This window comes from Bos javanicus, chromosome 14 (assembly GCF_032452875.1).
Source record: "Bos javanicus breed banteng chromosome 14, ARS-OSU_banteng_1.0, whole genome shotgun sequence".
Taxonomy (NCBI): Eukaryota; Metazoa; Chordata; class Mammalia; order Artiodactyla; family Bovidae; genus Bos; species Bos javanicus.
The window spans coordinates 16911780-16938107 of NC_083881.1; the positions used below are offsets into that span (position 1 = coordinate 16911780).

Sequence of the window (26328 nt, forward strand, 5' to 3'; positions counted from 1 at the left end):
CCCCTGGCTATACTTGCTTCGTGGAGCTGGTGCTTGTTTCCAGGTGCAAGAGAGGCTGGCAAAAGGCGATCGAAACTTCTGTGCTGAGGTGGAAAGCAGGAATTCCACAAATGGAGGAAGACTGCCAACAGGCACAGGATGGCCACAAGGCAAGCAAATGTCCACCGTGCTCGTGGCCCAAGTGAGGGCGTTTGGGGGACATCACCTTATTCTCTAATGACCCTAGAAAGGTACAGGTTTTGTCTATTGGTGTTCAACTTGCTGGATTTCCCAGGTGGCTCAGGGGTAAAGAATCTGCCTTGCAATGCAGAAGATGCAGGAGGTTTGAGTTCATTCCTTGGGTTGGGAAGATTCTCTGGAGAAGGAAATGGCAACCCACTGTAGTATTCTTTCCTGGAGAATCCCATGGACAGAGGAGCCTGGCGGGCTACAGTCCGTAGGGTTGCAGAGTCAGACACTACTGAGTGACTGAGCACACACACACATTCAACTTGATACATGCCCTTTCATACTTTTTCCTGCACTACTATGGCTGAGGAACTGTGTTATTCAGACTCCCTTGCCAGTTGGGCTTCAGTTAATTATTGCAGTGAAAGTCACCTGTGGGAAGTCAGCACGTAGAAGCTGTTTATCCTCTGGCAGCAGGTAAGAGGGCTCTCCTCGGGGAGTGTCTTCAGCCCTCCCAACACTGGTTATGGATTCTTGGGAGTCACCCCAGCCCCGTGTTCCTGGTGGACATGGGCCTGTACCCACGGGCACTTGAAGAGCCATGGAACTCAGGGGAGAATCAAGGCTTTCCCACTGTCCCAGGGGTCCCCTGTGGAGTCGTGGCTGCTGCTGCTGCTAAGTCGCTTCAGTTGTGTCCGACTCTGTGTGACCCCATAGACGGCAGCCCACCAGGCTCCCTCGTCCCTGGGATTCTCCAGGCAAGAACACTGGAGTGGGTTGCCATTTCCTTCTCCAGTGCATGAAAATGAAAAGTGAAAGTGAAGTCGCTCAGTTGTGTCCGACCCTTAGCAACCCCATGGACTGCAGCCTTCCAGGCTCCTCTGTCCATGGGATTTTCCAGGCAAGAATACTGGAGTGGGGTGCCATTGCCTTCTCTGGTGGAGTCATGGAGTGGATACCATGTCACTGGAGGGGCCTGAGCGGTGACTGCTCACCCGGATCTCAGGCTAGTGGGCTCCACCCAGCGATGCCAGAGCCAAGGATGCATGGATGGGAAAGCAGAGGAGCTGGGGAGCAGTGCTGAGCCGAAATCAGATGGACCTGGGGCCAGTCCTCTCGTCACCACCTCCCACCTGCCTCTCAGCTCCCAGAGTCGCTGAGTCTCTGGCTCACCATCAGTAAAATCAATAGACTGATACCTGCCCCTGGGGGTCGTGGGGAAGCTGGGTAGAAAAGTGCACGTGAAGCCCTTTGCAAGCAGAAAGAAGGGAGTGTCTTTTCATATGGAGGGAGCACTCTCAGGCCCTGGAGAAGGACCCTTCAGCCGAGGAGTGATCTGGATTTTCTGGTCCTCCTGATGGGAGGCGGTGGCTCCCACAAGAGGGTGAATGTTCTCTCCACGTGTCCATGTGGCTTGGCACATGTGTAGGCCTGGTGCTGTGCTGGGGACGCTAAGGTGGAAAAGTTTCGGTCTCTGCCCTGAAGTAGTCCTAACGGGAGATGCCACAACCCAGCGAGATCACAAGTCACCATGAGAGATGCATTGAAGGGGTGTGTGGAGGACACATGGGAGCTCGAAGCAGAGGCAGCTCCCCTGGACTTGGGAGGGGAATCACAGGAAACTTCTAGAAGGAGGGGTGGCTCAGCTGAGACCTGAGAAAGGAGCAGGGTTAACCAGATAAAGGAAGCAGGGCTGGGGAGAGGGTCTCAGGTAGATGGGGCAGTGTTGCTAGGGTCTAAAGACAAGAGACATGGAAGACTATGCAGGCAAAGGGTGAGGACTGTGGGGGTGACAGGCTGGAGCAGGGAGGCCAGTCACATCCTGCTAAGTCAGGGGTTTGTATTTACTGCTCCAGGAGAAACCCAACTGGCCTGGGCCCAGCACCAGGCTGATTTATCAGCTCCAAGTGCCAAGAATGGGCGCGTCACCTGTTCTGAAATCCGAGGCATACAGGGACCAGGGTGAATGCTCTCTGTCCCTTGTCCAGTGTTAACCCCAGCTGCCTCGGGCCCCGTGGACTCTAGCCTTGGTTCTCGGCAGGAGAAAAGTTCCAGGAATGGAAATGGCCCCTCCCAGGACCCGCTCCACCCTCTATTCACCTCTTGTCCCTGCTCTTTATACAAATCCGAGGTCCTCTCTCTCTCCTCACTCGTCAAGTCAGGCAGGAATGAGCACCGTGGTTCCCACGTGCCCTCCAGACAGGTGATTCGCATGTGGAGACCGGACGGGCTCACCCTGGTGTTTCTTTTTATTTTTTTTAAAAGTAATTTTATTTACTTATTTTGGCTGCGAGGGCTTTTCTCTGGTTGCAGTGTGTGGGCTGCTTCTCTCTGCAGTGGCTTCTCTGTTGCGGAGCACAGGCTGTAGGGCACGTGGGCTTCGGTAGTTGTGGTTCCCAGGCTCCGTTGCTCCACGGCGTCTGGGATCATCCCAGATCAGAAACTGAACCCCATTGGCAGGCGGATTCTTTGTTTCTATGGAACAACCAAGGTTGTTTTCCCATCAGAGAAACCCCTTCAGCTGTGCAAAGGGAGGCAGATGGAAATTAAGTAGGAGAGAAGGTGAGAAGAGAGAAAAACACTTGTTACCAGTGTTTCTGTTAAACCCTGCCTCCTCCCACCTGCTACTGCTTGTGGTTTATTCTTCTTTATCTCTGAACCCGGAGTGGGTGGCACCTCCTCCAGGAAGCCAACCATGCCTCCCCACTTCTTAAAATTTACTTTTTATTGAAGTGTAGTTGATTTACAAGGTTGTATTAATTACTGTCCTGTGCTAAGTTGCTTTAGTCACGTCTGACTCTGTGTGACCCCATGGACTGTAGCCTGCCCCTCCTCTGTCCATGGCATTCTCCAGGCAAGAATACTGGAATGGGTAGACATACCCTCCTTCAGGGGATCTTCCCGACCCAGGGATTGAACTCGTGTCTTCTGCATTGAAATGTGGGTTCTTTACCTCTAGTGCCACTTGGGAAGCCCTGTGTTAATTACTGCTGTACAGCAAAGTGACTCACTTATACATACGTGTGCATTCTTTTTTATATTCCTTTCCATTATGATTTATCACAGAATATTAAATATAGTTCCCTGTGCTATACAGTAGGACTTTTGTTTATTCATTCTATATCTAAAGGCTTACATCTGCTAATCCCACGCTCTAACTCCTACCCTCTCCCACCCCCATCCCCCTTGACAACCACCAGTTTATTCTCTGTGTCCCTGATTTTGTTTCAGTTCCATGGGTTAGTTGATTTGTGTCATATGTGGGTTTCCACATATAGGTGATATATGGTATTTGTCTTTCTGACTTACTTCACTTAGCTAGTTGTATTCACATTACTGCAAATGGCATTATTTCATTCTTTTTTATGGTTGAGTAGTATTCCATTATATATACATAATAGCATACACACAGACACACACACCCCCCACATCTTCTTTGTCCATTCATCTGTTGATGGACATGTAGGCTGTCTCCATGTCTTGGCTGTTATGGATAGTGCTGCGATGGGCACCGGGGCACCACACTTCTGCTTTGAATTGATGCTTCTCTGCTTTCCAGTTCTCTCTGCTGGTGTCCAGCTGTAATTGTTGTTGACCATTATGCCTCCCCCACTAGACTCTGCAGGCAGAGTCTTTATAGTCTGAGCCACCAAAGAAGCCTCAAAGGATACTCAACTTCATTTCTCCCCCACCAAGCTTCGGTTTGAATTTGGACTGATTTGAATTTGAAGGAAGATTTGTCCTTGATAATTACTTGAGAACTAAAGACTGACTGTTTGTAATTCTTACTTGCTTGAGCCCACGAAAGAGGAGGTTACTCTGGTTTCTCATACTTTACAAGGGACAGTGGACCTTTTATGGCTCAGAGGCTTTAGGAGTAAGTGAACTGATGGCTCTACAAAGACGACTTTGCTGCTGCTGCTGCTAAGTCACTTCAGTCGTGTCTGACTCTGTGCGACCCCATAGACAGCAGCCCACCAGGCTCCCCGTCCCTGGGATTCTCCAGGCAAGAACAGTGGAGTGGGTTGCCATTTCCTTCTCCAATGCATGGAAGTGAAAAGTGAAAGTGAAAGTGAAGTCGCTCAGTCGTGTCCGACCCTGTGCGACCCCATGGACTGCCGCCTACCAGGCTCCTCCGTCCATGGGATTTTCCAGGCAAGAGTACTGGAGTGGGGTGCCATTGCCTTGCTACATGGCTGCAATAAGATGTTTATGCATGCCATGCCAAATTGTCTCAGTTGTGTTCAACTCTTTGCGACCACAGGGACTGTAGCCTGCCAGGCTCCTCTGTCCATGGGATTCTCTAGGCAAGAATGCTGGAGTGGGTTGGAAAATAAAAAGTTGGTTCTGGAGTATAGTATTTCAGTTCTGGTCTTGGGTATGTAACTAACTGGAAGATGACCTTAGGCGGATGACTCATATTGGACTGTTTTTCCCCATCTCTGAAACAGGGAGGCCTGGGTTAGATGAATTCTGCCACCTTGCATCTTGGTGACTCTGAATCAATGGCTTGTTTACCTGGATTCCTTGGCCAGAATCCCCTGGAGTCCATTTGAGTGTTTGCCTTCCACAGGCTGGACCTCCTCCGGGGCTGTACCACCCAGAGCCCTTTGTCACTGGCTTCTGGTTGGGCTTGGCCCTGGGAGGCAATGGCAGGAGATTGGAGGGCTGGGGGCTGGCGGGGAGGGAGTCTGGCATTCCTTCATTTCTCTTTTCCTCTCTCTTTGGTGTTGTGTCACCAGCAGTAGCTACAACAGGACTCCAGCTAGTGGTCCTTCCTACATGGCACTAACGCTCACTGGCTTCTGGTAACACTCTTCCCCCGAGGTTCCTTCAGCCCCACAGGCCTGGCCAGATCCGGGCACCTTGCTTGTTCCTTTAGCCCCGACCACACTCATCTAAGCAGTCCCTTCAGCATGCTCTCTTCAACCGAGCCACCTGTGGTGGGTAACGTTTCCTCTTGGGCTTCTGACCCTCCAGCACTGCATCAGGGCTTCACGTTTGTTATCTAATCGGTCCTCACAGACCTCCCCGATGCAGCCATTATCTTCCCATTTTACACCCAAGAAAACCAAGGCTCAGAGAAGTTCAGTGACTTGCCTCCAAAGACAGGATTTGTATGGCCCAGCTCCGATGTCAGTGTTCCTCCTCTTCCAACTGCTGGTCGTGCGTATCCTCATCTCTTCCCCTGTTTCCAGGCAGAGAGACTTCTCAACCTTTCCATCCTTCATAGTTTTCCTTTCTGGTATCTTGGGACAGGACATTCATCTATCTAGGCTCTAACTTTTACGTCTAGAAAATGTCAGTGTGCCCACCTGGTGTCTTAATTCATCTGTGTTGGCAATAGTTGGTGAGAGCTGTTAGTCGAAACCCTGCTTTCCTGCTCGTCTGCAGTCAGCCCAGGCAGGCAGGGGGCATGATCCTAGGGAAGAGCATTCTCCTGCTGCGGGGAAGAGGCAGGGATAGGAAAACAGTGGGCAGTCTAATGCCGCCCTCTCTGGCTCCAGCCTTGAATCCTTCAGGTTTGTCTTTGATCTTGGAAGCCAAAAGCCTCTCCCCAGTTTATCCTAAGGAAACAATCAGAGACACAGGAGACCAAGGATGAACAAAGATTGCAGTAGCAAAAAACTTGGAAACGCCCTGCCTGCCCATCAGCAAGGCGTTGGTTAAATAAATCATGGTCTGACACTGAAAATGACTCATTTGAAAATCCACTGAAACCGGTCTGCATGTGTTGACATGGAAACAATGTCCAGAGCAAGTTGTGAAAGGAAAGGGGTTATAAAAGCGTGCATGTGGTGGGACGCAATTTTTATAAAAAATAATCTTGATCTGTTTTGTTCTCTCGCCACATCCAACCAGGCAAAACTACAACCTGCAGACTTTAGGCCCTTTGACTCCTCACTGATCCAAACACTCGGGCAAGGCCCATTTCCCCACGGGCGGGCGGGGTGTGTGTCCCATCCTTCCTTCACCACGGGTCCCATTCATCTTCCCATCCCTTCTTCCCGTGATCTTTGGTGGGCCACTTTGCTCACTGCTGTGACAGCCCATTGCACTGGGATGAAGTTAGTCATCTAGCCTCCTGCCTTCCTCACTAGTGAAGATGTGGATTCAATTTGGGGGCTCCAGAGCTCAGCCCTTAGTATGTGTTGTATTTTTAAATTTTTTAATTTTATATTAGGGTATAGTCGACTAACAATGTTGTGTTAGTTCCAGGCGTGTGGCAAAGTGATTCAATGATACATATACATGTATCTATTCTTTTTCAATTCTTTTCCCATTTAGGTTATTACAGAATGTTAAGTAGAGTTCCTTGTGCTATATAGTAGGTCCTTGTTGGTTATCTATTTTAAATATAGCACGTATGTGTTTGTAGAGTAAGTGAATGAGTGAATGAACCAAGATGGGATGCTGGAGGAAAGGGTAAAATTGGTTTAGTTTCTTTCACATATATGCTTTAGTCTGGGCCCTGCTGAGGCTACACATAATGTTAGAGGCAGAAGAAATTGGTACCGACACCTAAAAACTCTAAAATGTAGGGACTTCCCTAGTGGCCCAGTGGTTAAGACTCCAGGCTTCAACTGCAGGGGTGGGGGTTTGATCCCTGGTCAGGGAAGTAAGATCCACAAGGCATGGCCAAAAAAGAAAAAAGCTAAACTGTAGAACATACCTTTCTAATATCTCATGGAAATGCTTATATTAAAAAAAAAAAAAAACATTTTTGAGTCCATTATGCTAGGAGGAAAAGAGAAAGCTCTTCCCAGTAGAATGCCAACTAAACACACAGAAGGAAAGATATGCTTTACCATCTGAACTGCCAGGGAAGCAGGAGGAAAGACAGAGCTACAAAAATCACGGTTTTGCAGCCATCAAAGTATTCATTGATATAAGCAGATGTGATTCAACTTGATTTTCAAGTTCATTGAGAATCAATAGCAGAGGCCAAAATCATTGGGAGAAACATTAGAGAACAGGCTATTTACACAGTCTCAAGGTATCTGCCACAGATTACAGATTATTTACAAAGGGAAAAATGATAGCTTTACAGTGGAGAAACCTGGCGGACACCACCTTCACCAAATGATGGATGTCAACATCACCAATGAGAGGATAAATGGACATCCGGTACATTCCGACGTGTGGCACTGAGAAGGCCATGCCGACTTATGTCATATTCCTGCCAGAGTCCTGTAGCATTTGAGAACCAAATCATGAGGACACCATCAGACACGTGCAGCGAGACAGTGACCTTACTCGTTAAGGATGTCAATGTCTTTAAATGTGGAAGCCAAAGGCTGGGGAACGGTTCCAAATAGAGAGGAAAGAGGCATGACAAGTAACTGCAAAATGTAATTCAGGGTTGGATCCTGGAAACAAAAGTTGGTGTAAAGGGAAATACTAGACAACAGGCAAAATTAGAATGGATTGTATACGAGATAGTAGGATTGTAGTAATGATACTTATGGATTGTATACGAGATAGTAGGATTGTAGTAATGATACTTATGGATTGTATACGAGATAGTAGGATTGTAGTAATGATACTTATGGATTGTATATGAGATAGTAGGATTGTAGTAATGATACTTATGGATTGTATACGAGATGGTAGGATTGTAGTAATGATACTTATGGACTGTATATGAGATAGTAGAATTGTAGTAATGATACTTTCCTGAATTTGGTAAGGGCGTTATGGTTATGCTTTATTGGAATTTTGTGTGATGAAACATTTTGAATGTACAGAAAAATGAAGAGTATAATAAATATTCATTACCTCGTGTTAACCATGAGTTTGCCATCCTTTGTTTTCTGAAATATTTTAAATATTTAAAAGTAAATTATATATATCTCATGAGTGATGCTAGAGGTAAAGAACCCACTTGCCAATGAAGGAAACAAGAGATGCGCGCTTGATCCCTGGGTGGGGAAGATGCCCTGGAGGAGGAAATGGCAAACCACTCCAGTATTCTCGCCTAGAGAATCTCATGGATAGAAGAGCCTGGTGGGCTACAGTTCATAGGGTTGCAGAGACACAACTGGAGTGACTTCGTATGCACGCACACATGATATTTCACCTCTTCATTATGCATCTTTGAAAGATGACATTTTCTTACATAATCCCCAGACCATTAATATAATAGTAATGAATGATAATTTCCTAGTATCATCTAACATCCATCCACATTCAACTTTTCCCATTTGCCTCTCAATGTCTATCTTAGAGTTCCTCTGGTCAAACCAGGATCCTGTCAAGACCACATTTGGTTGTTATATAAGAAAAGCCTGAAATTTTTGTCCTGGATCTTGGCTTTCTTAATCTCCTTCTACGAAGGGAGGGAAGTTCCTCCCTTCGGTGCTTCCCTCCTTCCTTTCTCCCACATTATTGATGGAGAGCATTATGCTGGGTGATTCATCTGGGGGTACACAGATGAATAAGATAAGATCCTTGCCTCGGGGATTTCAGGGCCCAGTGAAGGAGGAACAGTCACAGGAATAGGTAATTATCAATCAGGGTGAGAGAGCTCTGCCAGAAACAGATGCTAGGTATTCCACGCGTCTTCAACTTCCATCAGATGATGGAGGAAGAAAAAGAAAGAAAAATTGGTTCAAAGAGGCAGCTGGGAAAAACAACTAAATAAAAGTTTTTTACAGGTCATGACGTGGATGTCAAATTCCCTTAGTCTCTTGGTCCTTCATTCTTAGGAGTGCACAGGAGATGATCATGAAAATCATTTGATACCCAGTTACTCAGTCTGCTTTTCTCTTCAAAGCTCCTTGAAAGACTCCACCCAATCCACACCTCCCATTCCAGCCAGCCTTCTATGACCACAAACATGAAAGCCAGGCTCCCAGGAGGGGGGATGGTCTACACCGGTGGCCTGGGGTAGGATGGAAAGTCCTCAGGGGCTATGACCCTTGGGGCGTGTATCCCATATACCAACCTGTTTTGAGTGCTTGTGCTCATGTGCTGCTTCCAGGGTTGTAGTGGGTCCCCAGCCCTGATGAACACTTGAGGGGCTGAAGCTTTGTGGTTAGAAGCATGGGCTTGGAATTCCCTGGTAGTCCAGTAGTTAAGAATCCACTTGCCAATGCAAGGGACATGGGTTCGATCCCTGGTCCCAGAGGATCCCACATGCTGCAGAGCAATGAAGCCCATGTGCCACAACAACTGAGCCTGTGCCCTAGAGCCTGGGATCTACAACTCCTGAGGCCTGCATGCTCTAGAATCTGTGCTCAGCAACAAGAGAAACCACTGGAGAGAAAGCCTGCGAACAGAAAGGAAGACCCAGGGCAGTCAAAAAAAAAAAAAAAAAAAAAAGGCATGAGCTTTCCTTTCAGAGAAACATGGGTTCAAATCCTGGTTTCCCTGGTGGCTCAAACGGTAAAGCATCTGCCTGCAATGCAGGAAACCTGGGTTCAATCCCTGGGTCCCGAAGATCCCCTGGAGAAGGAAATGGCAACCCACCCCAGTATTCTTGCCTGGAAAATCCCATGGACAGAGGAACCTGGTAGGTTGTAGTCCATGGCGTCACAGAGAGTTAGACATGACTGAGCGACTTCACTTTCTTTCTTTTTTTGGGTTCAAATCCTAGCTCCAACACTCACTCGTTCCTGTGGCTTTGGGCAGACTCCTGAATCCGACTTTGATGAAATCGTTCTGAAGTCTGAACTTTACTCTGATGTGGAAAATGATGCAGTTTCTCCATTTCAGAGTTTCATTGTTTCCCTGTGCCATGGAAATCTTTCCTCCTTGGAGTCCTAGCCATTCTGATAGACAGCTTCATCCTGCTAAGACCAGCCCAGTTCCCAGCCTGATTTCTCTGATGGCGCGTGGGAGGTTTATTCACCTCTATGGGCTGGAGACAGTGCCTAGCAGACAGTGTCCAGGCAGAGAGCAAGGGCAGCTGTCTTTCCAGGGCTACTGGTCAAATGACCCCAAACAAATGTTCTCTATTTTTCTAACAAATACCATTGTGTGTGTAGTTTGGTTGAGGAGAGATGCAGAGTGATATGCCCTGGGTTGGGGGAAATATTCTTGCACAGCCTACTTTTTAGTAGGCTGTTCACTGTGTTGCTGTTCGCTGCTCTTTAATTAAACACCGTTTATGGGCACACAAGCACCTTCAAAGTTCCCATGGGCGGTGCTGACAATCCTCGTTCAAAAGCTTTAGACCTATCGCCCTAAAGCTTTCTTTAGCTCACTGCTGGCCAAGTGAGCTGGAGTCTGGAGACTTTTAAGAGAATGTTGGCCCAGATTCCTAGGATCATATGATCACACCATCTCAGAGTTGGAATGAATAGTTGGTGGTTGTCTGATTTAAACCGCGTCATTTTCCAAATGAGGAAACTGAGGCTTAAATAGGGGAAATGACTTTCCCAGGGTTGAGAAAGCCATTAGTAGTAAAACAGGGGCCAGAATTTGGTGCCCCTTTATTCTGGGATAGCCTTGGCATGGATGGGGCTTTCCAGGTGGTGGTAGTGATAAAGAACCTCCCTGCCAACGCAAGAGACATTAGAAACTCAGATTTGATCCCTGGTTTGGGACTATCCCCTGAGGAGGGCATGGCAACCCACTCCAGTATTCTCGCCTAGAGAATTCCATGGACAGAGGGGCCTGGCGGGCTATACAGTCCATGGGGTTGCGGAGAGTTGGACACGACCAAAGCCACATAGTACACTTGCCATGGATACGCCCCATGATCGTGGAAAGTTACTTGTCCTCTGCTGCTTAACTGTTTTTCTGTCTGTTGGTCTCATGAGAATTCCTGCCAGACAGAGAACAGTCATGAACAGATGTGAAGATGAGCATGGTCCATAGAAATGGGTAATGAGACTTATCCTATTAATAGCAGGACACGCTTTCAGTTGGTTTTCCAGTTTCATTTCGCATTTACTCAAACAACTTCTCATGTAACCCTATTGAAGCTGTGAGCCACATGGTCCAGTCCTAGGATTAGTTACAGAAGCATAATCCAAATAAACCAAACCATGAAAAGGGAATTTAATATTTTTCTCATCTTTCTGAAAGGACATTCAGCAGGCTTCTGTGTATATCCCATGGCAGCATGTCTTTTTCTTTAAATTTTTTTCATAGTAAGTTATTAAAAAAAAATTACTTATTGACTGGGCTGGGTCTTCGTTGCTGTGTGTGGGCTTTCTCTAGTTGTGGAGAGTGGGAACTACTTTTTAGTTGCGGTGTACAGGCTTCTAATTGTGGTGGCTTCTCCTGTTGCAGAGCATAGGCTCTGGAGAGAGTGGGCTTCAGTGATTGTGGTGTATGGACCTAGTTGCCCCACACCATGTGGGATCTTGCTGGACCAGGGATTGAACCCGTGTCCCTTGCACTGGCAGATGGTTTTTTAGCCACTGGACCACCAGGGAAGCCTGGTAGCACGTCTTAAAGTTCTCTGGACTCTTGCTCAATTATATATATATCTATATCTATCTTGCACTCTGAAGCTGTTCCTTTACCAGAACTTTGAAGAATTTTTTCCTTCTCCACCAGCTGCAATGGCTTCCACTTACTGAACTTCCTCTTTTTTTCTCTCTTCATTCTTTATTACATCGATTGATTTGGCCTGTTTTCCTTACATCCTTTTGCTTCAACCCCTTTGCTACTCTCTTTCCATGCTGACTCTAGACTCTACACCAGAAACGTCTAGGACTTAATCTCTTGGGAGATGAGGGAGGAAGAATTAGGCTGTCAGTTAGGAGTCTCTTGGGCAGGTTGGGTAAAGGGAAGAAGTCTGTAAACAGTAATCTATTTTATCCATCATGGGTATTTTCCCACAAATGATTTTTTTCAAATATCCTACTACTGTCCCTAGTCTAATTAAACTTTTGATATTGCTAGTGCAGATTTTTTTTTTTTTACAATGAAAGTGAAAGTCACTCAGTCATGTCTGACTCTCAGCAACCCCATGGACTATACAGTCCATGGAATTCTCCAGGCCAGAATACTGGAGTGAGTAGCCTTTCCCTTCTTCAGGGGATCTTCCCAACCCAGGGATTGAACCCAGGTCTCCTGCATTGCAGGCGGATTCTTAACCAGCTGAGCCACAAGGGAAGCCCAAGAATACTGGAGTGGGTAGCCTATCCCTTCTCCAGTGGATCTTCCCAACCCAGGAATCAAACTGGGGTCTCCTGCATTGCAGGCAGATTCTTTACCAACTTAGCTCTCAGGGAAGCCCTTATTTATACAATACACAACCTAATTTTGCATGCTTGCCTCATCCTGAACCTGTGTTAGCAATAAAGATAAAGAAGACCCAAGTGACATTGTTATGCTGTACACCTTAAATGTGTGCAGTGCCGGATGTCAATTATATCGCAATAAAACTGGAAGGAATAAAAAACCTTAAAAAAGTTGTAGATTTTATCTGCAAGGAGATCATAGGTTATATGACAGGCACAGAGACAATTATAATACTGTGTGTCTAGAATTATAATAGAGGTATATGGAAGGGGTTTTAGGAGCACTGAGGATTGAAGCCCCTGACTTGCCTGGAAGGGGTCAGGACAGGATTCTTGGAGGACGTGATATTATTCCTCTGGGTCAGGCAGGAGAGAACCTGGACAGAGTGGGGGATGCAGAGTAGTTGAGGATGGGCTTGAACAATGTGCACACACATGTGTGTGTGTGTGTGTGAGAGAGAGAGAAAGAGAGAGTGGGGATGAAGGGAGAGGTAGGATGGGGGATATAGGGGATTGGAGGTTGGGAGGTACAGGCAGGGTACCAGGAAGAGCAGGGCTGGAGCCAAGAGGAGCTTGGGAGCCCCTGAGGGATGAGAGGCATGATGGGACTTCTGCTGTGGAGAAGATGAGCCTGGTTGCCACCTTGAACACAGATGGGGCTGTGGGGAGAGATGGGGCCGGGAGGTAGGTGAGGAGGCTGTGCAGGGAAACGAGGGGAGGGTCTGCATGATGACTGTGGATTTGGGGGCAGTGGAGGGGTTTTTCAGAGAGAGATTTGGGAGCTAGAAGTGAGAGAAACTTGTGTTTGGTTAAAACCCAAGAGAAAGGCTACCCACTCCAATATTCTGGCCTAGAGAATTCCATGGACTGTATAAGCTGCTGCTGCTGCTGCTAAGTCGCTTCAGTCGTGTCTGACTCTGTGCAACCCCATAGACAGCAGCCCACTAGGCTCCTCTGTCCCTGGGATTCTCCAGGCAAGAGCACTGGAGTGGGTTGCCATTTCCTTCTCCAATGCATTAAAGTGAAAAGTGAAAGTGAAGTTACTCAGTCGTGTCCGACTCTTCGCCACCCCATGGACTGCAGCCTACCAGGCTCCTCCGTCCATGGGATTTTCCAGGCAAGAGTACTGGAGTGGGGTGCCATTGCCTTCTCCCTGTATAGGCTACGGAGTCGCAGAGTCAGACACAACTAAGCGACTTTCACCACACACACACACACACACACGCGTGCGCGCGTGGATGCAAAAACTGCCCCCGACTCCTGGCTTGGGTGATTGAAGCTGCTGCCATTAACTGTTCACCAAGACAGGAAATATAGGAGCAGGTTTTGGGGGAAAAAGATACAGGTAATTTTGTAGTAATTTAAATGTTCCTTAAATCAGCCCTCCTTATAATTCAAGAGTTAACTTTATTCAGTTTCTACCATCACACTCTTTCTCTCTATATATATTTACATATAAAGCTATGTATTAAAAATACATAATCATATATAATATAACTATAAAACATATGTATTAAATACATAATCATATATAACTATAAAATATATGTATTAAAAATACATAATCATATATAACTATAAAATATAAACATATATGAAAATTTATAAATATATTTTATGTAAAATTGAGACACTATAAAATTCACCCATTTGATGCATACAGTTCAATAGCTTTTAATATATTTGGAGTTGTGCAACCGTCACAATATCAATCTTGTAACGTTTTCATTACTCCACAAAGAAATCTCACATCTCCTAGCCCTCACCCCCAATCCTCTCTCTGCTCCATCAACCCCCACTTTCTGTCTCCATAGACTTGCTTATTTTGAACGTGTCACATAAGTGGAATCACAGCGAGTATATTTTCAAACTGTAATCCAATCTGCCCTGAATCTTTATTATCAGTTCTGCAGATACGTGCTGAGCAGTGGGGTAAGAGTGTAGGTTTTAGTCATGACTCTTTCATTTCTAAATGACAGTAAAGCAACTTGAACTAATTTCGAAGCACAAGGGGATTTATTGGCTCACGTAACTGGGAAAGATGGGGTGGACCTAACTCTAAGGTTGACTGGATCCAAATACGTAAATTATGTCATTTGTCTCTCTCCTTGCCTCTGTCTCTTTCTACCTCTTTCTTGCTCTCTCCCAGCTCTCTTTGCTTCAATTTCTTTAAACCTCAGGGAGGACTCTCATTAACCCAGCGTGTGTCACGTGTGTATCCCTTGGGCTACTCACTGAGGTCAGAGATCATGCTATGATTGGCTAGGCTTGAGTCACATGACTACCCATGGAAAGAAGGGTCTGGTCCTGGACTTACAGGGGAAAAGCAGGTGCATAGAAGACTTTCCTAGGGGGAAGGGGTGTGAATGTTGCTGAAAGAGAGGACGAAAGGAATGCTGGATGGATGTTCAGCACATTTTCTGGTCAGGAGGAGCATCACACTAAAAGAAGATTGAACAACCAAACGGTCCCTGGATAGAACTTCATAACATCTCGTGATACAGGAGTTCAGAGCAGCAGGGCTTCCGGAGAACCACCTGGGATACGTGTGTCTCCCTTAAATCCAGCCTCTCTGTCACCCAAGATGTACCTGTGTTTGGTCGGTGGAACTTCAACTGGGACTGGAAGAAATGGGGAAGGGGTGCATTCTTAGAGGGGAAATTGCGTGGACTCAGGGAGTGCTCACTATTCAGCAAGCAGACCAGAGAGCCCCAAGGAAGAGAGACTGGGTGAGGAGTTGGGAGATCATTTGGAGAGATGGACCTGAGCCCGAAGCTGTGACCCAGATTCAGCAATGGGAAGCAAGTCTGAAGGAAAAGATGTGGAAGCTATTTTGTTTCGCTTTACACATCTTTTATGTAATATGTTACTCATCTTGGTAAATCCCAAACTATGGTTTTGATTTCCCATCAGCAAGCAAATAGCATATTCTTTGGCAGTTACTCAGGGTCTTTCCAAGTGGATAACCACTTTAGTTTCCTTTGTGATTATGTTTGAATTAGGGTGATTCGGTTGTTTGTCAAAGTGGGTTGTTCAAAACTGATGGTTTCTTGTTTTGTTACACATTAACAGACTCCTTGTTGAATTTCTACTACTTAACATCCTGACACTGTATACCTTTTTCACTTCTGCTCCTTGTACTATTCTCTGATTTATGCGTTGGGCCAACCCCTACTCATCCTTCAAAACATAGATCACGTTTCCTTGAGGAGAGAGATTATACCTAACTTCTCTCTCACCTGGCAAGTGGCACAGGGAGAAATGAACTCATGCATGAATGGGAGGACTCATATCCATCCAGCCTAAGGATGGCATGTAGGTTTTGTGTCACTTACGAGTGCACTTTAATGCAAGTGTCAGTCAAATCCAATGAGTGGTGGGTTAAACAAAGAGGTATTTATTTTTCTCACATATCAAGCTGCTTGAAAAATTTCAGCTGTGGCACTAATTCAGAGACTCAAAGATGCTATCAAGGACTTAGTGTCAAGATCAGCAATGCACACAAGGTAAGAACAGGGAGGAAGAAGACTGGCCCCAGCACGTGCATCTTATTGGCCACTCCTGGCTGCAAGAGAAATTGACTTTCTCACCTGGGATTGGGGTATGTCAGTTCCTGAGCAATATCTTGGGACGATATTAGCAAGGATGAATGAGGGGATGGATACTAGCTAGGCAACCAGTGGCACCCACCACCTATGTCATAGGTTAATAGATTCAAGGTGAGGCTGTGTTCAGTATTGTGAAAGCTGTCCAAGTCTGCCAGGCAAAGGGACTTCAATTGATTTTTAATGTCTGCTGTGAATGTGGAGTGGGCCATATAGCATTCTTGGTGTGTATTGTTTTTTCTGATCCAGCCCCTAGATTGATCTGTGTGTTGGACTATCTGTTTCCCCCTCCTCATTTAACCCACCTGTTCTGTGTGCTGGGAGGCAGATTCCAATGGACTGAACCAACAGATCCCCTTACCCTTTGACTTCTGGGTTGATTTGGCCACTGAGAGGCGGAGAAGGCAATGGCACCCCACTCCAATACTCTTGCCTGGAAAATCCCATGGATGGAGGAGCCTGGTAGGCTGTAGTCCATGGGATTGCTAAGAGTTGGACATGACTGAGCGACTTCCCTTTCATTTTCACTTTCATGCATTGGAGAAGGAAATGGCAACCCACTCCAGTGTTCTTGCCTGGAGAATCCCAGGGACAGGGGAGCCTTGTGGGCTTCCGTCTATGGGGTCGCACAGAGTCAGACACGACTGAAGCGACTTAGCAGCAGCAGCAGCAGGCGGTGACTGGAGAACAGAGGGCGGGAGGAGAATGATGTCAGGTATTTCTCCTCCTGTTGGGTCACCATGGTTTCCTGAAGGCCACATCTCCTTTCAGAAACCCCTTTCTGTCCATCTATCCTTTGTAGGTTCCAGTAACTGCCCCCACCCACTTACCCCTTCAGACCAAGCTCCTTTCATCCTCCCTTTTTGTCTTCTCCAAGCCCTGCCCACACCTTTGTAAACATCATTTTAATGCACTTCCTTTAAATCCCCTGGTTTGTGCCCTGTCTCTTTTTCTCAAGGATCCAGCCTGAGGCAGTCTGTAATGCTTTAGGGGCTTGTTCTGCGGGAGGGTGTGAGAGTTATGGATGGAAACCTTTGTCTTCCCCCTTCTCAAAGTCCAGGGCAATGTGCCTCCTACCTTCTATAGGATACTGGACTTGCAACAGGTCATGGGATGCTCCTGGATATCTTTTTAAATTCATTTTTACTAATCAAGCTCCCAGAGGTAATGATGGGCCCTCTACTGTGGTTTGTAAGTACATCCAGCTGCAAGGCGCTCCAGATGGGAGCTCTCAGGAATTGGTAGGAGGGAACTGATGTCTCTCCTGGTTCTCTCCAGATTGTATCGTGGCTGGCCAGTGAGAACTGTCATTTCTGCAGGCTGTTGGTCAGAAGTGACTGTGCACCAGGTGGTCTGGAAGGACAAGGGTACCCGCAGCTGGGGTTCCACAGGATCGCCATCCTGTTACTGCGTCTGCCTTCGGGCTCCCCAAGGCCTGGGGCGTCCACACTCTGAGAACAGGCTCCGTGATGTATCAGATCCCACACCACGCCCTGGTTGTGGAGGAGGCTGGGGAGGAGCCCTTCAAAGCCTTCAGAGCAGTGTTTCTTAAACTTGAATGAGCAGATGAGTCAACTGGGCATGATATCAAATTGCAGATTATGATTCAACAGGTCTGGGGTAGTGGCTGGGTTCTGCATTTCTCACAAGCACCCTGGTGATGCTGCTGCAGGGCACACACTTGAGTAGCAGAGACTAAGAGATGGGCATCCAGCATGGTAACCACCAGCCTCATGGGGCTACTTATATTCATTGTCTTTTCCTTATTATAAATCTCATAATCTTATCAAATCATCAAAACGCTGACTTTCTAGGAACAGAAACCCAACTCATCAAAAGGTTTTGAACTTGGGTCAAAAAGAGAAATGTGTTGGTTTTTATGAAACTGTTAAGATAGGGAGCTGGCTAGGAATGGTGGGGCCCAGGGACCCAAATGATGTCGCCACTGTCATCAGCACCACCATCACCATCATCTCTTCCTTCTTTCATTCCTCCTCTGCCTCTTGATTTTTTCAGCCTCATTCTCACTATCTGCAGGCTGGGTTTTCTCTCTCGGGCAGGGAATTAGCTGGTGGCTCGGGGCTAATATCACACTCGCCATCTCAATGGGAAAAGAGAGCTTTCTCCCAGCATCTGAGCGCTTGTGCATCACACTGCACCCGGCTTGATGGCTAAAGTGCCAGGCTTGCCTGTGGGAAGGGAGTGGGTCACTGTGATGGACAGCCCCTCAGAATTAGATGAACAGAAGGGGGGACAAGTAAACCTGAAGGAATAGATGTGTGAAGAGGTATGGGGCAGACAAGACAGCGGGTGTTCACGCCCCTCCATGGCTTTCACCCCACCTGTCCATCTATTCCCCTTAACCACCTTTCTCCTAGTTTCTGCCACCCTTTAGTCATTCCCAGGGGGGAACACATAGCCTGACATATTTTGCTGAGTGCTTCAAAGAGCACAACCGTCTGCCCTGTGTATTTTCATTGCAATCAATTAGCAAGGCTTTCTCTTTGGTGCAGAAATTAAATACAAAAAGACAAAAGTTCTGGCAGGCTTTTCCCTTTGGTTTCTTCAGGCATTTGATAGCATCTCACGCTGCCTTGGGAGAAGGCAATAGCACCCCACTCCAGTACTGTTGCCCAGAAAATCCCATGGATGGAGGAGCCTGGTAGGAGTCGGACACGCTAAGAGTCGGACACGACTGAGCGACTTCACTTTCACTTTTCACTTTCATGCATTGGAGAAGGAAATGGCAACCCACTCCAGTGTTCTTGCCTGGAGAATCCCAGGGACGGGGAGCCTGGTGAGCTGCCTTGCTGGGAGAATTAAATTGCTTGAGAGTGCCAAGCTGAATGGCAAGGGTGGTGAATAGTGGGATGGGAAGGCAGCTGACTGCCAAGGGAGAAGCCGGAGGGGGGCGCTTGGGCTGATGTTCATTAATGGGCTGGAAGGACAGGACAGCACGAGGAGATGAGGCTGTGGATGGTCCACTGCTCAGAGCACAGACAGGAACAGCAGGGCAGGACCAGGAGATGAGCCAATTACAGCCACTTTTCAATTTTTTTTTTTTTTGGAATAAGGAAAGTACAGAATGAATTTTTATTTTTGTTTTTTTTTGGCAGGAGATAGTAGAGTTTAGAGGAAGGGTAGATAAACTGGCCCAAAGTCTTTAAGTCCCTGTGAAGATGAAACATCTAGGGTCCCCAGCCTCCAGGATCTAATGCCTGATGATTTGAGGTGGAGCTGATGTAATAATAATAGAAATAAAGTGCATAATAAATGTAATGCACTTGAATCATCTCAAAACCACCCATCCCCCAGCCCCCAGTCTGTGGAAAAATTGTCTTCCAGGAAGCTAGTCCCTGGCGCCAAAAAGGTTAGGGAACACTGATCCAGACCACATATTCCTAACATGAGGCCCAAGAGCTGGCAGCATCAGCCTCACCCAGGAGCAATGGGTGTTCTCTGGTCCACCCAGACCTACTCAATCAGAAACTCTAACCAGACTTCCAGGAGATTCTGCAGCCTGTTTGAGCTTGAAAGGCACTGGCCTACATGAGGGTCACCTTGAACAGTGAGGGGCTCCTTAAACCTCACCTGGGCAGAGACACAAAAGTTGACCTTCTGAGAGAAACGGCAGTTATCTTGGTCCCCAGCAGCCCAGGAGGGAAGTGACTTACCTGAGGTCACCCAAGAGGCAGCAGTGGCCTACAGGCCTCATTCCCACACCCGTGCTCTGCAGCATTTTTAAATTTTTAATTTAATTTTGAACAAAATGTTTATTTGTCTGCCCTGGATCTTCGTTGTGGCGTGTGGGATCTAGTTCCCTGACCAGGGATCAAACCCGGGTCCCCTGCATTGGGAGCACAGAGTCTCAGCCATTGGATCACCAGGAAAGTCCCCTCTGCAGTATTTTGTGAATCTATTTATGAAAACCCGGGAGAAGTGTAGGCCTATCACTTCTCTGTGTCACAGAGATGCGATGACGATTCCCACACTGACACTGACCCCTGGTTTTTATAGTCCCCTCTGCGCCGAAAACCCTGCGATGACCTCACTTGAGGCAGGACGAAAGATGAGGAATGTGGCCATAATGGATTTGAATCGGGGGTGGGGTGGGTGAGCTGGAACCCTTGTGCTGTGCCCTGGGAGCCAGACAGCAATGAAGAACCAGGAACAGAGGAAAAGGTTATAAAAATGTTTAGTCTTTGCTTTATTGAGTTACAACAAATGAGCAACAAGTTAGAAAAATTGTTTTTTTTTAAACTCCCTAACATTTTATTTGTGCAGTGTACTCAAATAGGGGGCAGTGGGATGGGGGGAAGGGACTGCAAACACAATTTATATTGCAACATTTACACCGGATGTGTCTCTTGGTTTTTCTTCTTTAGAAGTTAGGACTAACTGAGGAAAAAAAAAGTGCACTCATGAATCTAAAATCGGCCCAAAACAAACACACAAACAAAACAAACAAAAAATCAATTCGTGGTGAAGCTTCAAGCTGAAATCTTGTCCAATACCACACTGAGAAAAGGCAGTTAGGAACAGAAATGAAAACCAAAGCTGTTCATCTTTGTACCATCTAGATAGCACAATCTCTTTTTGTTTTACTTTTACAAAATTAATGATAATGCTAATGCACTTGTGAGCCCTTTCTGCTGGTTTCTAAAAAGGGGCTCAGAGGGTAGCCACCTGCCACCCAGCTCTCCTGGCCCAAGGTCTGACCTCAGAGGCCAGGCCATCAGAAAAAACCAGACTGGCCTGGGGCAGTTGAGAAAGCCTTGTGCCTGGCTAAACAGGGACCCCCAAAGGCAGCTGGGGAAGAACTATAGAAATGGATTTGATTTGGAAGATCTGTCATGTGTAAACCCCTCTCCAAGCTCAGACAGAGGCCTGAATCCCAGCCCTTTTCCCCGGAAGAAATCTCGCAAATTGCAAACTATCTTTAAAAACGAACTCGCCCTACCTAAAATCCAGTAGATATAATGGCACTAATGCTAACACCCCCCCTCCCCCAAATTAATAAAAATAAAAAAGGAAAAAAAAAGAAAAGCACATGTGATCAGCCCTCCCTCCTGGAAAAAAGACCTTACAATGGTAGAGCTGGAAAAGGAAGTTGCCCTCGGTTAAAAAGGTAACAAAATTCCCATGTTGTACAAATTGGTTCCAGTATAGCAAGAGGTGGGGGCCTGGGCGCAGGAGCCAGCTATTTACAGGGACCCGTGGAAAACGCAGTAGTAGGACTTTGGCACTAGGAGCAGTTCCCACCGGGCCTCGGGGAGGTGCGTGTGCACAGAGGCAGCGGCAGGCACACGCAGCGAAGTCGTTCCACTTGGAGTCTCAGGCCAGGGCGGCCCTCAGCCGGGGAGAGAAGTTCTCTTCTTTCTTTGAAGACAGATTATTCCCTGCATCAGCACGGCAGTTCTGATGGACTTCCCTAGAAGGACGACACAAGACCAGAGAGGCAAGATGTCAGGGAGATGACCATCATTCCCTGCATGCAAGGCATCAGGGTGAGGTGGGGAGGTAGCCTCTTCCTGGCTGTCGTGGGGAGACACTTCCCAAGTCATCTTGGGGTCAGAGGACGACAGATGCCCTTCACATGTGGGGCCTGTTTTAAAGAAATGAGTGTGTGTCCTGAGCATGGTCTGACATTATGGTAAGCGCCTTCAGAATAAGGCCTTTGAAAACAGGATGACTCTCTGGGCAAGTGAAGGAGGTGATTCATTTCATCATGACAAGACCCTTTTCTTGTTCCTGGATAGGCAGCCAGTCACCATGGTTCCTCAAAGACACCAGAATCAGACAAGTCTGGATTTTGGTCCTGACTTTTCTGTATGGAGAAGGAAATGACAACCCATGCCAGTATTCTTGCCTGGAGAATTCCAAGGACAGAGGAGCCCAGCCAGAGGGCCCTAGTCCATGGGGTCACAAAGAGTTGGACACGACTGAGTGACTAACACTTCTCTATATACTTGCCACGGGGCCATACACATGTCACAGTCTCTCTAGGGCTTAGTTTTGCTCCTGTAAAACAGGGATGGTAATAGCATCCACCTGGTAAAGTAGTTGTGATGAGAAGCTGATATATAAAACAGCACTTAAAATAGTGTCTGGCATGTGTATTATATATCCTTGTGTTGTATTTGTTAGATGAAGCCCTTTCCAAATATGATAGTATATATAATGGTAATACATAAGATGAGAAATTTAAAGTGTCTTTTTATCTCTTTATTTTTATGTTTAAAATTTTATAATTTTTTAAATTGGAATATTGCTTTACAATGCTGTGTTAGTTTCTATTGTACAAAACTGATTCACTTAATTGTACAGTAAAGCAATTGTACTCCAGTTAAAAAATAAAGAGAAAAAAATGTATTTTTTTAATGTTTCTATCAACCCTAAGAGGTGTAGATATAATTACTATTCCCATTTTACAGGTAAGGAAACTGAGCACAGAGAAGCTGAAAAACTTGCCTAAGATCACCCAGCTAGAAAGTGGAAGAACCCAAATTCCAGCTCAGGCAATTTCCAGAGCCTGTTCTCTTAATAGTGTTTATTAAGAGTCAGCATGGAGAAGTGTTTAATTCTTACAGACTTTGAAGTAATGAAAATAGTCCAAGGACCTTCTTATGGGTAGAACTGTCTCTTCTTTACCCCTAAAGATATGTTGACTTTCTAACCCTTAATACCTCAAAATGTAACCCTATTTGGGGACTTCCCTGGTGGTCCAGTGGTTAAGAATCCGCTTTCCAATGCAGGAGATGGGGGTTCGATCCCTGATCAGGGAACTAAGATTCCACAATTGCCCCTTAGCTGTGGGGCAACTAAGCCCATGTGCTGGAAGTACTGAACCTGCACACACTAGAGCCCGCGCACCACAATTGATGTAGTTGTGCAGACCCGATGCAGCCAAATAAAGAAACAAATATATACATATAAAAAGAATGTAACTCTATGGAGATTCCTTTATGGAGGTGATAACCATTCAAATGAGGTCTACAGGGAGGGGCCTAATCCCACAGGATTGCTGTCCTAATAAAAAGGGGAATTTTGCGCATAAAGAGACACACAAGGAGAACATCACGGAAAGATGAAGGCAGAAACTGGGGTGATATATCTAGGAGCCAAGGAATACCAAGGACTGCCAGCAACCCGCCAGAAGCTAGGAGACAGGCAAGGAACACACGCTCCCTCACAGCCTTTAGAAGGAGGCAACTCTGCCAACACCAGCCTTCTAGTCTGCAGACTGTGGGAGAATCAATTCCTATTGTTTAAGCCACCCAGTCTGTGGTACTGGATGGCAGCCTTGGCAAACCAAGACAGAACTCCATCTCCACTGTGGGCTCCGGGGAGCCAGGGAATCCAAGGGTGGGCTGGGGGCTGTGAAGTGTGCAGTCAGTATTCCATGAAAGGCTGGAAGGGGATCAGGTCTGCAGATTCCTGAAGCCACTGGCTTTTTCGTTGCCTCGTCCCTGGTAAGGCCGTGTCACAGCTTGTTATTGCGTGGTCATTTCTTTGGTTGAGAAGGCCCTGAGAAGCCTTTGTGTGTGTGTGTGTGTGTGTGTGTGTGTGTGTGTGTGCAGGAGACCAAGAGCAAGAAGACCAGACTTCTCAGCCAAAGGCATCAGCAGATCATCTATACTGTGTCATTCCCAACGTCTGGATGTCAAAGGTACCCACATTTCATCAGTACTCCTGATAGTAAGGCTGAATACTGCAGTTAAGAAATCAACTTGTAACACGGGAAGGCAGAGGGGAGGAAGGAGCCGGTATACTACCCACATATAAAATTGATAGCCAATGGGAATTTGTTGTATGACTCAAGGAACTCAAACCAGGGCTCTGTAATAGCCTGAAGCGGCGGGAGGTGGGAAGGAGGTTCGGGAGTGAGGGAACATATGTATACCTATGACTGCTTCATGTTGATGTATGGCAGAAACCAATGCAATATTGTAAAGCAATTATCCTTCAATTAAAAAAAAAAAACTTGTAAAAGAAACTGTCTGTGAATGAAATCAGATTCCAGGGGTGTCCTTGGGATCTGTTACCACCCAAAAGGGATCCAGGAAAAGGCATAAAATTGTAAAAGCCACAGGGATCCTTATGATGTTGGCAGGAGATGCTGCCAATATTACTTCTTTCACAAGGGAAAAAAAAGGAAGCCTGGGGAGGAAACGTGATTTCCCCAGGTCACATAACTGCTCAGCAGCAGAGTCAAAAGTAATAACAATCATGGTTGCGACAACAGTGAGAGTAGCTTAAATGTATCTCATGCTTATTATGAGCCAGGCCTGATACTAAGTGCCAACAGGGGTCATTTCATTTACTCCTTATGGTAACCTGGTAACCTCAGAGGTAGGCCTGCTCTGCGGTGAAGAGATGGGGTTTAGTGAGCAAATGACATCAGGCAAGTGGTAAGTGGTGGAGGCTGGATTCCCCTGGGGCCAATCCAACTTTAACTGCCTCTCCCAACACCTGAGCTGGGTCTGGTCTCCTTGCCTTGTGCACAGATGCTGCCTGCACGGAGCCACAAGGTGACAGGAAAGTGCAGGTCTGCTTCAAAGACACGGGCTGATATGTATACCTGTGGCTGACTCATGCTGATGTTTGGCAGCAAACAACAAAACTCTGTAAAGCGATTATCCTTCAATTAAAAAAAAAAAAGATGGGGGCTGGGCGGCCCCGGGCACCCAGAGAGGACCACATGCCTTGTTGCTGTTACCATGCAGACACACACCCAGGACGGGTATGTGGGCCACAGTCAGCTCCTTGCTGTGCTCCGCAAACAACAGCTTTCCCTCAGCAAACGGGGTCTTTTATCGCCTTTGGAAAGGAGGCTGCTTCTGGCTGAATGTCCATCTGAACAGCTCTCAAGACTCCAGGAGGGACCTCCCTGGTGGTCCAGTGGTTAAGACTCTGCTTTCTGATGCAGGAGACTCATGTTCGATCCCTGGTGAGGCAACTAAGCCCACATGCCACAAGGAAGACCCAAGCACAGTCAAGATAAGAATAAACAAATAAATAAAGACTCCAGGAAACAAGGCCCAAGGTGGGAAAAGAGTGATTGTTTGTATTCCCCACCAGGCTGAGGAACGCCAGCTCCGCACAGGACTGCGGGTGCCCACGGTGGAGCAGAGTGGAAAGAACCGTGGAGTCAGAGAAAACCGGGTCCAGGGCCAGCCATTTCCGAGCTGTGTGCTGAGATCAGCTACTTAGCCTCCCAGAGCCTCATTTCCACAATCCACAATCAAGCAGCTGCTGGGAGGGTTGCAGATGAGGTGTGCAAAACATACAGGGGCTCCAGAAATATTGTCCTGCTTCATTTTCCCTTGAGGAAAGCCAGGTGCAGAACTATGGCCTTAGGGGTACGTGAACTCACCTGTGTGTGTGAGGCTATACACATCTTGTCTCTCCTACAGAAAACTGAACCCTGTCTCTAAGTGACTGGTAGAAAGTTGCCTTTTGTTTTTTTATTTTTTAATTGGAGGAAAATTGCTTTACAGTGTCATGTTGGTAAAAATTTGCCTTTTAGATAAACCTCAATATTAACGTGGTTCTCCATCTGGCATTTTTTAAAAAGAATGGAAGTAAATTTACAGTATTCTGTTAGTTTCAGGTATACAGCAAAGTGATCCTATATATATACATATATATATATACTATTTTCAGATTATTTTCCATTATAGATTATTATAAGATATTGATTAGAGCTTCCTGTGCTATACAGTATATCTTCACTTATCTATTTTATATATAGCAATGTGTATCTGTTAATACCATACTCCTAATTTATCCATCCCCCTTCTTTTCCCTTTGGTAATTATGAGCTTATTTTCTGTGTCTGTGATCTGTTTCTGTTTTTTATATAGATTAATTTGTGTTATTTTTTAGATTTAACATATAAGTGATATCATGTAATATTTATCTTTCTCTGACTTTACTAATAATCTTTAGGTTCATCCCTGTTGTTGCAAATGGCAATATTTCATTCTTTTTTATGGCTGAGTTATATACACACATATACACGCCACATTTTCTTAAGCCAGCTGTCTGTCGCTGGGCACGTGGGTTGTGTACATGTCTCAGCTACTGCAAACAGTGCTTCTGCGAATGTCGGGGGTGCATGTATCTTTTAACGTTTTCATCTTTTCCAGAGCGGGACTGCTGGATCATATGGTAGTTCTATTTTTAGATTTTTAAGGAATATCTTAATTGTTTTCCATCATATTTACATACCAATTTACATTCCTGTGCTCCAACAGTGTTGGAGGGTTGTCTTTTCTCCACATCCTCTCTAGTATTTATTATTTGTAGACTTCTTCATGATAACCATTCTGACAGGTATGTTACCTCATTGT

General features: G+C 46.3%; 1 protein-coding gene across 3 annotated transcripts in view; it reads right to left on the bottom strand.

The window, feature by feature from the left end:
- Window positions 1–20151: 20151 nt before the first annotated feature.
- The window catches only part of ZHX2 (zinc fingers and homeoboxes 2), a 180712-nt gene continuing 174535 nt past the window's right edge, over window positions 20152–26328 (bottom strand). For all 3 annotated transcript variants that reach the window (XM_061438696.1, XM_061438697.1, XM_061438698.1), the window contains one exon: window positions 20152–21404. The gene's annotated coding sequence lies outside the window, so the exon portion shown is untranslated. The remainder of the gene's footprint in view (window positions 21405–26328) is intronic.